The 14,408-nt window shown below is 43.1% G+C and overlaps 1 protein-coding gene and 1 non-coding gene across 5 annotated transcripts in view; both read right to left on the bottom strand.

Annotated features, from left to right (window-relative positions):
• Positions 1 to 14,408, bottom strand: part of LOC124995993 (partitioning defective 3 homolog) — a 336,782-nt gene that overhangs the window by 205,795 nt on the left and 116,579 nt on the right. The gene's annotated exons all lie outside the window — the stretch shown is intronic.
• Positions 8,671 to 8,742, bottom strand: trnac-gca. The gene has a single exon. It is a non-coding gene; the product is annotated as a tRNA-Cys (tRNA).

Below are 14,408 nucleotides of genomic sequence, written 5' to 3'. Positions count from 1 at the left end.
TAAAAGGCCTGATCCATCATGGGTACAAATCCACACAGATTGATGTATGATAAATAATAGAGTGTGTGTTTGTTTGTATGCTCACTGTTAAGAAGGTCACAGTATGAAGATTCTCTCCCTGGCCCATTCTCCCTGACCAATTTTCCTCTACTTAATTTGTGATGGGATTATCCCGGCAGTCCGAAGGGTTCGGTCGGTCCCCCGTTTAATAACCAGCGCCGCCACTTCAGACCGAGCCGGCAATCGATCCAGGCTGAAGAGGGAGCAAGACCATTGAAGGAGGGGGGGGGTGGATAATAAGACGAGGCCCTAATCCAGCCCCTGTAGTGAAGGATTATAGTCAGGGCACAGGGTCATAGAGATGTACACACACCACAATTCACCACCAGAGTGGTCAGACTCTCCAGGGGCTATTACCTCGTATTGCTTTGTCCTTTATTTATCTTTCACACTCACCTTGTTTGGAGGAGAAATATATTAGCTTGTATGAATCACAGCGGATATAGACTGAGCACAAAGTCAATATAAAGTCATTTAGTTTGGTATTAGATTGAAGAATCTTAATTGCGAGCATTCTGAATGCTGTAAGGTTACTGAAGTTGAATCGGGGTCTACAGCTGGGGCACAAATGCATATTTTGGGTACTACAGGTATGAAGTAAAACACATTTTTATCAGATTTTTTATTGATACATTTACTTTAGGGATAAAAGAAGAAATTCCTTTTGTTTAAAAACCCACTGCAACCACAATCCACCAATCTGTCTAATGGTCCAGACAGAAGTACAAAGCAATCAAAAACATTGCACTAGCATTTATCCTTGACACGATGCGATTCCACTTTATGAACTCACTCCATTTACAGCACTTTGAGATCTTCCTAATGCCTTTGTGTTGTCAGTCGTTATCAGCGGATAATGCCAGTAAACCCAGAAGAGTGTTTTGATACCTGTTTCAGCTTCATGAGCTGGATGACTAAGATGAATCTGCAGAGATGACCCGCTGATAATATTTTCTTCAGTTCAATGTGAGAATGTAAAAAGACCCTCTGGAAACAGTTTGCTCATCATAGTTAAAATAATTTATACTGTCTCTGCTTATGTTTTGCTGTTCCACCTTTCCACCCTGACCGCCTCCCGTCAGTCAGCGATACAATGAATGTTTTGGACTTGGACGATGGATATGCTGACTTAAGTAAATCTGATGTTCTAGTGGGGACAGACTTTGAGAGGGCACGCATATAATCCATAGTCATTACTCAGAGACTTTACAGCACGGCAATGTAAATGCAAAATATTACATTTTAAATCTAACCAGTAAGTACTGATTAATTCCCTCCACTAAAAACACGACAGCACTGCATATATTTTGGCTTCGTCATCAATCAACTTGGTCATAAACAACACCAACCAACGGTACTGCAGTGCATTCACCTTGCTCCATTCACTTTTCCTCGAGTGGCTCTTACAACACAGCAAAATCAACTCCCAACTTAGTGGTGAAAGAGATAGGAGGTCAGCTCTAATGTATTAGCTCTGAAAGTTTCCAATCACTGAGATGGAACGAAGCAAAGAGTCTTTACTATACCTGGAAAGAAGGGAGTGGCCCTTCGCTCCTGACCGGCTGCCAGCTCAAGCTGCAGCTAATGCTTCGGTATAATGATAAGGTTACGGAGAGGACACGGTAATGAAGGACTTGTTCGTGCCCATGTTGTTGTATTTCTGTTTTTTTATGATGTCCATTTACTTTACAGGGACTGAAATCTAGTAATGGTCTTCCACTCGAGTGCTTATATGAAGAATCCATTGCATAGGAATAAGATATGGGGTATTTCAGCTTCTCATGCAGAAAAATTAAGTAAGAATTTAGTGTTGTCATCACTTTTGACTGGAATACTATTTGCTCCAGAATAACTGATTTAATAAAAGCATCATGCGATAGTATGTTCCCTGTGAGTTATAACATTGTCAAGGAAAATCAAGATGTCTTAAATTTAAGGAGTAAGTAAAAGCAAAATTTCAAGATGAGTTATTTGGCAACACTTCTCAGACTTTTTTATTTGAGTTTCAAATAAAGGTTGCGCATACCATTACTGTCACAAGATGGTCAATGCTTCTCCTGCCACTGGTTTTAATGTTGTGGCTGATCGGTGTACATAGCATCATTAACAATACATATTGCCTCAAGATGCTTTACAGAACCAACAGCAGTGTGACAGCTATTGCATGTTCCATTAATGTAAGTGTGTGAAAGGGGATACTTGTAAACTGCAGCATTTAATCTACAGTGCACCAAACATTAACATGGTCTAAGGGTGCAGTTTTCCTGTACAGTAACATGTGGGTTAGAGGTTATAGCATACATAAAGACAGACCCTTCCTAGTATATAAATACAAATGTATGCACACAGTAAGCATAAAGGCACTACCGGTCGACCATGGATGAAGTCAATCTGCTGGGTGAATTGGGTATGAATTGGGGCCTCTAGCCTTTTCGCACCCCGAGTCTACGCTTTTGCATCGAACTGATTTAAATATAAATGCCAAGCGACCAAGGCTGCATGAAATGTCTAAAAGCTATTTTTTTCCTGGGCTACTTTGAATACTTCGAGCATGGGCCAGTTCAGTGTCTGAATAAATTATGGCACTGAGCCATTTCAACTCTCTCCCCAACCACTGACTACATATTGATGTCCCTAGTGTGCGGCGAAGGGGGATTTCCACTGAATACACCCCTGACCTGAATCATTCAACTAGGGGGACTGAATGATTTTTTTTTTTTTTTTGAGGGGGGGAGCAAGACATTTCTGGAGTGGTGGGAACCAAGGCTGTGGAGAAGGAGATGAAATATGTAGTAGACTTAAATAGAACGCTGGTCAACCTTAAGGCCAGCTGGGGTCAAGAACACAACTCAGGATGCGTCTGTGAAATGTTTAGCAAACTCTAATCTGATGTACTGTCAGAGAATGAGGTGAGACAAACTTGGAGTGGACATCAACTGCTGACCTTTAGCGAGAGCAGAAGATGTAATCCTACAGATGGATAGGTGGAAAAACACTTACAAGCAATAGGTCATATTTTTATTAAGAGCTAAGTGGACCCAGCGTCTAAACGCAGCATACTGTATGCATCTGTCTAGTCTACATGTGCACTTGTGCATGAACATACAAGTTCACATTCTCTTATTTTTGAACATGTCCTCTATGTATAATGTTAAGCCAGTGTAGCTGTTACCAAACGTGGAAATATATTAGAGCTTGTTTCACAGCTTCCTTCATCTAGTTTTCATTATATAATGGGACATACACCAATCAGCCACAACATTAAAACCACTGACAGGAGAAGTAAATAACATTGACCATCTTGTGACAATTCAATGTTCTGCTGAAAACTGTTGCTAGCATGTACCCAGGCATGTACCAGCCAGCTAGACCAGACCAGACCAGACGCCCCTTGACATCCGTTGACGGCAGCAGCCATTCCCAGCAGGATCTCCTCCCCTCAACCCATAGGACCCAAAGACCCCCGCTAACAACATTCTTTTGGCAGAAACCACAGGACACCCCCAGAAGACCCATGTCCATTTTCTGTTAAATATCTATCTGTATCTAAAAAGAAACTAACCTGCTTTTGGAAACAAGAAACAAGAAACATGGCATCTGTTAATTCAACCATATGTCAGTTTATTAAGCTGCAGACCACTACATTGACTTTGTCACCTATGCCCTATTTACAGCTTTTGAGTTAAAGCATTTGCACATTGTTTCGGAAACCAGCCTAAAATATCCCTCAACATACGGTACAGCCTTTTGTAGAAAAGAATATTCACTTATTTTAATCAAAAACAAACTATTCAAAGCTCATCCAGTTCATGGTACAGGCATCTCTTCAATCCTCTTGTTTAATGAGGGTGTTACTATTTACCCCAAAAGTTATTCTATTCAGAATCAGTCATGTCTTCAATAAAACTTCATGTAAATCTTAATACTTCTGGAGTAGGGGATAATATTCCAACCCAGTGCCTGAGTCAAAGAGTAAGGCAGGAGAGAGCTGTATTCCCACGGGGGTTGCAGAGTCAACCATCCCATTTTCATTGTGAACAAGAAACAGAGAGAGACAGAGATGGATTATTTTCTCCTGACAGAAAGGCAATACAGACAATTTACTGGAGAAAAAGAGAAGAAGGATGTCAGCCTTCCACAAGCCCTCCGAGATGAGGCCTCCAGCAGCAGACACCTAGACACTTCTACAACAATAACACTAAAGAGCGTGTGCGAGTTTGTCTCTCGAGACAACGAAGATCTCAGAGTAGGAGGGGAGGGGGTGGAGTTCACTCCCCAAATCAAACCTGACTCATCTAGGTCAAAGCTCTGCTTACACCGGGACCCCAGATAGTAACAAAACAACTACATATATGCATCTCTGTGCAGGTATGTGTGCAAACAGGAGTTTAAAGGCCAGGAACAATGGTTATCTTTATCCAAGGGGTTTAATAGAGGTAGGTAATTCTGGATTATCTGTCCCTATAAAGGGTCCGATCAATTCACCAAGAACAAAAAATGTAGAAATGATAGAAAAATGGCACCATCAGCCTTATTACAACATCCCATCTCAATCGCAGTCTAAACCAGACTCCCGGATACTCCCCTATGCACTCAGACCTCCAGGGAGTTGCTAATCAACAAACCAAACAACCTTCAGCCATCCCAGAAACAGGACCACAGCAGCACCTTCCATGTAAACACCACTTTGTGTGTTTCTCCATTACCTCTGGTCCAGAAGAACAGGCTCTCGGAGAAACGGGGCCATAAATCTCACTCAGCCTGAAATGTGGCCAAGTCACTCCTGATTAAAAACACCTCTTTGAAACTGTCATGAGCCGGGAGTAGCGGAGGCCTGCAGAGTGGCCCCAGCTACCAGCCTCGTTAAGAATTAGAGTTCAGTTTGGGTGTCCAAATACATTTGGACCTGTCCAGAAAATATCAGAAAGCTGGAGTGAGATGAATAAAGGCTTTTCTGAAGTCAAACCTCACCTGCCCTCAAGATTTCGATTCAATTTCGGGTGGGCGATTGCTTTAGTCACATTCGTTGGTGTCGGACTGTAAGAGCTGCTGATTCAGAAGTGACTCAGAAAACCTAAACTATTTTACTAACATGTCATAAGGTCACCACCTTGTGTTGTTCCTAAAGTGTGTGGCTGCATCCTGCTGGAGATGGCTAAGATCCATATGGATACTGGAACTCCCAGCAGAACACTGAAATGTCACAAGATAGTCATTGTGATTGACTTCTCCTGTCAGTGGTTTTAATATTACGCCTGATCGGTGCATACTTAAGTAATGTTTTATCTGGTAGGTCCTCTAACGTAATGAGATTGTCATGTCTTGAGTTTCTTTCTTGATAAGAGTCATAAAAACGTGAATAATGTTCTAAAAAGGTGTAATTAATTTGCATCAATCATAAGAACTATGGAAACAATGCAGTTCATCATGATTAAATATTTTGTTCTATTGACATCCAGGCTTCATAAACTTTAGACAATGCAGCTGGTACTGAGCAGATTATATTGGAGTTGGACCTAATAAATATTGACCAACAGCTACTTTTACTCAAATCAGTGCAATGCAGAAAAGAGACATTGTTGGAGATGCCATGAACATGCAACCAGCCGATGAAAGAGGTGGGTGCATTTACTGCTATATTAATATGTTTCCATGATGAAAACACGTGGGCGTTCACGCCATCATTTGTGTCACGGAGTACAGTAAACAAAAGAATGATGAGAATGTAATTAAAGCGCAGCAGTGTTGCTGTGGTGCTATCAATAGGAGAAATCCATTAAGCTATAAATCTGCAGTGACCATCAATCCAGCTTTTTATTGCTTTGATTACATGTGGGCGCAAACACGCTGTGCTTATGCAGCAGGATACACTGGTAGGCACTTCGTTATTGCATCTCAACGGTGCACACAAGCAAAATGTGCCAAATTAAATGTGTAATTAAATGTCAAACTACAGACATTTTTGAGACAGGACCATTCCCGCTAAGACATCAACATTACATTGCCAGGGCGGGCTACTGTGTCTCTTTAGAATCCTTTTATGTCTTTTCTTTTTTTTTTTTTTTTGTTTAATCTAAAGCTGCAGCTTAAGTTGTCACAGATTTCATTTCCGTAGCGGCACCGTGAACAGATACTGGGCGAATGAATTTAACTTTCAGTCAGACAGCATCTAACGCACCGAATCTCTTCCTCTGCGGCTTCCAGACAGCTCGCAGAGAACACTGCATCGATACTGCAAACATTTCGGGAGCGAAAACAACAACTGCAGCTCTGAACAAAAACAGCCTCACTCCGGCTGCTCTCTTCAGAGAAAAGGTACAAACGCAAACTCGCCAACTTTCTCCTTCAAGAATTCATTGGGGGTGGAAAAAAAAAAAAAAAAAAGAAAAAAAGCATGGGCGAGATGACAGGAGTCGCGGCAGGACGAGGGATGTGAACACTGCTGTGGGGCTTGGTGTAAGCAAGACGTTCAATGGAGGGAATGCCTGAGCTCGAATGTGAATGCCAATAACGCTCTCCTGCGCGCAAATATGCCCGCGCTCTGATATACGCGTATAGCAGCACGTATGAGGTCAGAGAAGTTCACATGCAACGAGTCAAAGCAGATAAGAGAGAACACCAAAGACAAAAACAAAAAAAAAAAGAAGTCAGCACTGCTACGTGCCATGGGAAGGACTTTCTTCTGTGAGGCCTGTTTTAGAAAACACACAACATCCTTGGAAACAGATGGTATTGTGATGTGCAGCGTCTATGCATCACTCTGATCAGTCACGCAGTTCTTATGAAAGCACATGAGGTTTTCATAGAGAGTCGAGGCAGGGGGATGCTTGGAGGGAGGCAGCGCTTTAGAGAAGTTAACTTTTTCTTAGCAGGTACTGCCTGTGTGGAACCCGGGATAGGGATGGCATGGGTAATTGGGCAACAGGGTGGCTTAAAGTGAGACTGCTAGCTCACGTGATAGCTTAAATCTCGGAAGCGAGTGGTGGCAGTAACATCAAAGTGGCTCCGTGCAGGAATGAAACGTCAGAAATTCATTACTTTAATCCTTCTCGCCGCTCTTTAAATCGTACAACTCTAGGTGGGATTTCATAGAGAATTTGGCAGAAAAATGACATTGCTTTACCTCTTGAGGTAAATGGTCTATTCTTATTGGTGAAAGCACAGCTTTCAAAAACTTTCTGCAGTTGTAGATGGAAAAAAGTGAAACTTCCCATCGAAGTTTCACCGCCTGGCCCTGGTGTATGGAATGATGAAACACGCAGGTAACATGTTGGCAAAAGCAATAGGATTTGAAGCACTGGGGCTGTGATCATGGGCTGAAAAGCATGGTCCCCCCTTTTTCTTCCTGGGGTTTTTCATCTTTCACAGTTGTCTGGATACACACATTTCCATTTCTACAATCACAGGAGAATGTAGACGGCTCACTCATTGCGCTGTCAAGCCGAGATTGGAAGTAGTTTGCTTACCGTTTCATTCCTTGACACGTTTAGGATTGTGTCCTTTGGACTAGAACCACCATTAGCACAACCCCTTGCCCACATCGGTCTCAGTTTCAAGTGTCAAACTGTCATCGCTTTAAATGTAAACTAACAATCGCACGTGTTTGACCGGTCAGGCACTGGAAAGAGGGAGACTGATCGATCATTAGGACAAGCAGAGGAAGGAAAAATGAATGAAAAGAGAGAGGGAATGAAGCTTGTGAAAAGAGGTTTGGATACAGCGATCAGCCACAACGTTATGACCACCGACTGGTTACACCAGTTACATCTTGTGACAATTTAATGTGCTACTTGGAAAATTTTGGATCTGGCATTCATGTGGATATTACTTGGTCATGTAGCACCCACATAGACCAGACCAGACGCCCCCACCCCATAGCAATAGACACTCATTGATGGCAGCAGCAGGATGCAGTCACACACACAAACACAAAAACAGTTTAGGAACAACTCAAAAAACATGAAGAACAGCACAAGGAATTGACTTGGCCTCCAAATTCACTGGATCCCAAAAACTGATCAAGTATCTGTGGGATGATCCACAGAGGCCCCTACCCTCAACCCATAGGCCCCCACGAACATCACTGTGTTGCCAGACACCACATGAGACGCCAGACTGATTGTTTGACTGGTCAGGCACTGGAAAGAAGGAAAGTGATCAGTGGAAAATGAATCAACAGAGAAACGAAAAACGAACGAAAACAGAGAGAGCCTAACGAGTGGAACAGAGACGGAAATACAAATGCACAGAGGCTTAGCAGATACGTTCATTACCAACACTCCCTCACTAAGTTAATAAAAGGCATAATCCAAAGAGCATTGTGTTTCCTACTAAATGGAACTGGTGTTGTAAATTAGTTTTGCAAAAATTCGACACAGTGGAAATGAGTGAAGAAATGAAAGGGTTGTTGCTTGTGTACTGATAAAAATCCCATCAGGAAAAAAAATAAAAATTACATTTAGTTGCATATTTACAACTAAATAGACGGGTCTTTCCAGTGTCACTTATCACATCGTTTTGCAACATAGAGGTGTTGGCTTGCTGACAGGCCAGCTTGGCCTTGATCTCCGTTTGAGAGGGGAATCATGTCATCACCCTTCACCAGAGATGAGGGGGCACCCAGACTTGAACTGGGGACCTCTTGATCTGCAGTCAAATGCTCTGCCGCTGAGCTACACCCCCTCCTTCAGACGCAACCCAAGGCCTCGGTGTGGAGATCCTACCACTCAGCTAGTCGCGGGTTTGATCTCCGCCGCTCGACTAAATTCCACATGACAAAGACAACCTGGGCCGGCAGACGTTAGGAAGTGGGAAGGAAATTCAACCTCTCATGTCATCCTACATCTGCTCTGAAAGAACCCAACCAGCTCCGGGGTGTTTTCCTGCGCTGATTAAGCGTTGACAGTATGTACAGAGGGCTGCAAATGAAAAGAGACTGCTCTTATGGATGTCACCAAAGTACCGTTAACGTAATTGTGCTGCCGTGATGAAAACAAAAATCAGCAACTCCAGACACATTAAACAATTCACAGGTCAAATTATCCATTAGAGGAAGTGGCTTTATCCTCGTATGCAAACAGTCCAGACCCTGAACATCGCTCTAATGCACCAACATGTGGTTGCGTGGGTAAAATAGGAACTCTGATTGGTAGTTGCTGCGAATTGTCAAAACGCTTTGACCTTAATGTTCAGACGGACATGAGAAGGGTTTGCGCAAATGTTTTTGCTTTGATTGCGAGCCAAAGTAAGTACTCTGAGGAGGATCACGTTATAGGACAGATGGGAGACGTTGGTGGGGGGGAGTTCTGGGATTTCCACAGCGTTTTGCACGGGTTGCATCTTCGTGGATATGATGGAAAACAGGAGGAGGGGGATCACGGACTTGCTGTAGCCGTGGCCAAAGGATGCATCTCTGTCCCGTATGCGAGCTAGAACCAGCTTCATCATTATTCATAAACTCTTCTCACACTTTCATTCCACTATCTTACTTAAAAACTGTGTTTTTTGCTGCCTCGTGCGTTATTTAGTCAGTATTTTTGTGTTGGAAGCAAGAAGAAAATCTATATTTTTTATTTTATCTAGCACAGCTACTCGGTGTAAATTAATACACCGCTCGATATTCGTATTTATTTAAGAAATGATTTACTGCTGACACATCTGACAACTAACAAGGTGAGTTTTGCAATGAATAAATTGAGGGGGGAGGGGGAGTTTTATGACTGGGCAGGACTCTATATCATGCTGAACCTTCGCTGCAGCATGTGTCCACGATTTGAGGCCGCTCATTTGCGAACACAGTCACCTATAAAATGATTAAAAGTTCCCGGCTGTCTGCGTGCACACGCCGCTTCCAAGCGGAGATGATGAATTCCCATGTCCTGCATCAGGTGCGTGTAAACACGCCGTTTCCGCCCACGCATCCCGAGTGCTTCCCTCACGCGCGCTTTGAAGCGGACGCGTTTCACAGGTGACCTCCCGGCGGGAGACAATGAAAGAGACCGGCGCAGACGGGGAGGGTGGGAGGCTGTTACAGAGGCGCTAATGAGGTGGGCGGAGGAACTGGGGGAGTTGTTTGCGGTTCCGCCGGGACGACGGTCTGCAGACAAAGAGATGCTAAACAACCCATAACCCTTCGCGGACTTATCACACCGAGATCAGGAAGCGTTGCCCTTGGCCAGCTGTGACCCTCTTCTGAAATGTCACACGCAGTGCATGTGCACCACTGACTAATGAGAGTGGCGCAGACTGATTTACAATTTAACAAAAAAATTTTGCATGAAAGCTCGAGTGATTATGCTAATTATTCCGAAGTATAATTATTATAATTATCACTAGTTTTGCACTGACGTTTTCGGATGACGATTAAACGTTTTGTTCCTTTCTTTCTATTTATCTTCCCCCCGAACGTTGAGCACTTTGTTTGGGTGAAGAAATACTTGCAAATACTTTGCGACAATTTAATTAATAATTATGTTTAGTAGTTGTTTTTGTTTTTTTCTCCCCCCCTTGGAAATCTAAAGATTACGATTTCAAAGATCTTAAAACTGAAACCGCGTGCGAGTTTCTTTTAGTTGTTCTGCTCGCTCGGTCGGAGGGAGACTTGAAAGCAAGCAGGAGAATTTGGCAGTAAAAAAAGAATAAGAGTAAATTATGAGGCCAGTGTAATGATTTTTAAGTTTAATAATTCTCTTTCGGTTGGATTTAACTAGCTGCAGAGGGGCTGCGGCAAACTCTACACACTGTGTTTATAGGAGAAAAGTACAAATGGTAAATCAATGTGTTTTAATCAATGACACAAAGGATGACTACTAAAGACCCCGAGCTCTGGCTGTTATTGAATAAGTGTTCAAATTAAAAAAAAAAAAAGAATAATAATAAATGGAAGATTCTGTTTGTAGCTTAGCAACAAAAGCCCTTTGTGATGTGCAGAAACACTGGAGAAAAAAAAAAGTTAGTACAACTTAGTACTGCAAAGCCTCATCAGGAAATCATTCAAAGCAACGGCTATGAGAGCGAGGCTTTTCTCCACGCTACATAAATATGCTAGCCATAACACAGCAGATAAACAAACAGTATATTAAGAGTCCCGTGGGAAGCCAGAAGTAGACGGACATGCTATTTTTCAGATAGCGACTGGCAGACACATAATTCTGCTAAATGCCCTCCTGTTACGTGTCTTTGCTACCGAGCTATCAGCCGAGTCAGTGCAAACAAACTCTGCCTCCCTTCCCATGATCTCTGTCACGGGGTTACAGCCAGTCTCTATTTGAATCTATTCCTGCGTGTCAGGCAGTGTAAATGACTTTGTTCCCCCAATCAAGACCTCACTGCTCCCGTGTTGCTTTTAGTGTGACACGAGTGACCTGCAGAGCCGCTCCCAGCCCCGGCACAGGAAGTAATAAAGCGGTCAACAAACTCGCACGCGCGTGCACGCTCGCACACACCCCTCCGCATCATCCCACTCTGGCTACGGCTTTATTGGGAATCTGGCAGAAGTAATAATAAGACCAGTACTGGCAGCACGTTCCCAGCAGTGCTGAGTGAGGACTTTTACCACTGCGAGCGCTTCACACTTCATTACCGAAACACCGTCTTCACCATTTAGTGGCGCCGGCAGTTGCAATAATTAGCTATAATAAGCTCCGGATGATATTATGACACTATGAGTCTTTTTATGACCAATATTTCTAAAGACTGCGAATAGCACGCCCACTCCTCAGCAGTTTAAAAACACACCCTGGGCACACCCTCGCTCCCTCTCCATCTCCCAGCGCAAGCGTGAGCATGATTAAGAGCTGACATAACGAATAGTCTCTCCACTAACGCAGGTAGAGAGAAGCAGTTCACAGTCTCACAAGGACCAGCCGGCTTAAAAGTGCTTTCAGCTCGCTAATAATGACCTCAATATCACAACATCCTGACTGCTGAGTGCGTACTCAACTGCAAAAGCCACTATCAGAGGTGTTATGCACAGTTCTAGATCATTGGCGACACACAAAAAACACCAATAATTTTCTGATTTGAAAACTGACTTTGCACACGCAGGTCAACCCGATGTGACTTGGGTGGAAATATGTGTTACAACCAGAAATATAGCTATACTTGTCCATTTGTTTGTGCTGGTCTAGGTTTTTTAGTTTTGCTCCTACCAGGGATGTCCCTATTGGTATTAGGAGATCGGTCTCTTTTTAAACAATTGAATTGGTATTGGGCTTCACCCAATATTGATCTTTTGTAGTTATTTATTTTACCATAAACCAGGCAAAAAAGTTTGATTGAGACATCCCTAGCTCCTACTGTGAAAAAGACTGGACAAAAGAACTCTCGGTACGGGTATGAAACCTCGATTTTGACATATGGCCATAGTTTTTACCTCTCTCATTTCTATGTTTGTTGGTTCTTTGTGGTCGACTGAGCCGTGGTCACGCTCTTTCCTGCCCAAGTCCAAAAAAGGCATTGAAAAAAAAGGCAACTGGATTTCGAGAAGACGTTTCGCCATTTGTCCAAGTGACTTCTTCAGTTCTAAGGGACTGGTGGGAAGTTTGAGGTTTAAATGGGAAGCTCTGTGGGTTTCTTGCTTGACTTGTTTCTTTTTTCCAGTCCAAGCCAAACTTTAAAACAGTGATTTGACCCACACCCAAGGGCAAAGCACTCTAAGCTTGTCGGAAGACTGTGAGCACATCCTATAATCTTTCACTCTGCATAGACGTTTGACGCGCTGCATGTCAGGCTTTTTTTGCAACTCCTCTGAGGCAGTGATAAGTCTGCTCCACCCGTTGCTGTGTTATATTTATAGTTACCCCCCACCCCTTCACCTCCACCACCACCATCGATGACGTTACCGAGCAGTTGAGTGACACTCCAATAGCGACCGGCCGACAATGTCACTGGCAGTGACGAGTTCCCACTGACGCACCATGAGACTAATCCATAAATCAGCATTTAGGCTCAAACTCCAAAAAACTGTTTGGATTTATACCTACTTTTTCAATCATGGGTTATTTGCTAACAGCAATATATAGAACATAAGGAGATGAACTGAGTATAATGCGTAAGTGTTTGTTGTATCAGAACAAAATAAATGTTGAGTTCTGGTTCAGCGTACAAGTGCAAGCCTGTCATGACATAGGTTATGATGATGGATAGTGTTGTGGCACTGCACAGGACAAGAGAGAAACAGAACTTAAAAAAGGCTTTTTCATCACCTCTGCCAGGATTCTATAAAAGAGAAAAATAACAACAGAGGTTTCAAGCTTTCAAGATAAGAAATTAAGAGTGTGTTTCCGAGCAGTTTCAGTGGAAAAGGGCAATATGATTTCTGTCTTTGCTCCACTTTTATTTTAATAGAAACCTGTCTGCGAATAAAACCCAGGCATGGTCCACTAGGAATAGGTAGGAGGTCTAGTGGTGGAGAGGTAAGAAGTGACCTGGAGTGCCTTAATCCTGCCATGTGCAGACAAGTATCAGGTCCAACCCTCATAGGCTACAAACGAGCTAAGTGCATGTTGAAAGCCAACAATCCTTTTAGGGAAAACTCGTAGTTATCTATTTATTTGTTGCATGACCCCATCTCTCTGCTCCTTATTTAATTCTTGTGTCTTAACTCAGAGACCAATAGAGGTGAAATGGCCAACAAATAACTATCCAGTAATTAGGCTGTAGACCTTGGTCATGTAAATTAAAGATCTTTTCCACAGAAATATTCCAAAAACCTGAAAAAGGAAACAGAGAAGGAGGTCGGCAACTTGTGTTGGGCTAACCATCAGACGGTACCAACGAGCTGATGCACTGCCACCACTATCAACTCTAAGATTCTTCTGATATCAAAGCCCCAGGACCACACTGCATCACTCGTTCACCACTGAGGTGAGAGATTGAAGAGGTGGTTCAGAACCAGAGTTAGAGGGAGGGAAGATGAGAGTGATAAGTATCAGTTCCTGCTATCAGACCTAGCTGCATGTCGTTCCAAGCCTAAACCTGGTAGTTTATCTATAATGGGCAATCACTGTCTTTGGAAGTCACACAAACCCACTGGGAGGACCCACAATTGAGAGACAGTCCACTTCTTAAGCCTGAAATCTGAGGTGGAGATCTTGAAAAAAGGGGAAATGCTTAAATAATATTTTGTCCACTGTCTCGGAGCAAGTGCCCATGAGAATTAAATCTTAATTAAGCAACTTCGTCTTCTGAAAAAAGTTTTGCGAGGCCTTCTGTAGTTGTGTCGGACAGCGTACAGCAACGTGACCGAGAGTTAAGTGTTCCCAACGTGCCACCGTGCATCTCCTCTTCTGCAGTGACTTTTATATGGCCTTGGCTGGTGGCAGGGAGCCTCCTCTGTGGCAGACCAC

The sequence above is a fragment of the Mugil cephalus genome, chromosome 18, assembly GCF_022458985.1.
Source record: "Mugil cephalus isolate CIBA_MC_2020 chromosome 18, CIBA_Mcephalus_1.1, whole genome shotgun sequence".
Lineage (NCBI taxonomy): Eukaryota > Metazoa > Chordata > Actinopteri > Mugiliformes > Mugilidae > Mugil > Mugil cephalus.
This window is presented reverse-complemented; position numbering and strand designations above follow the sequence as displayed.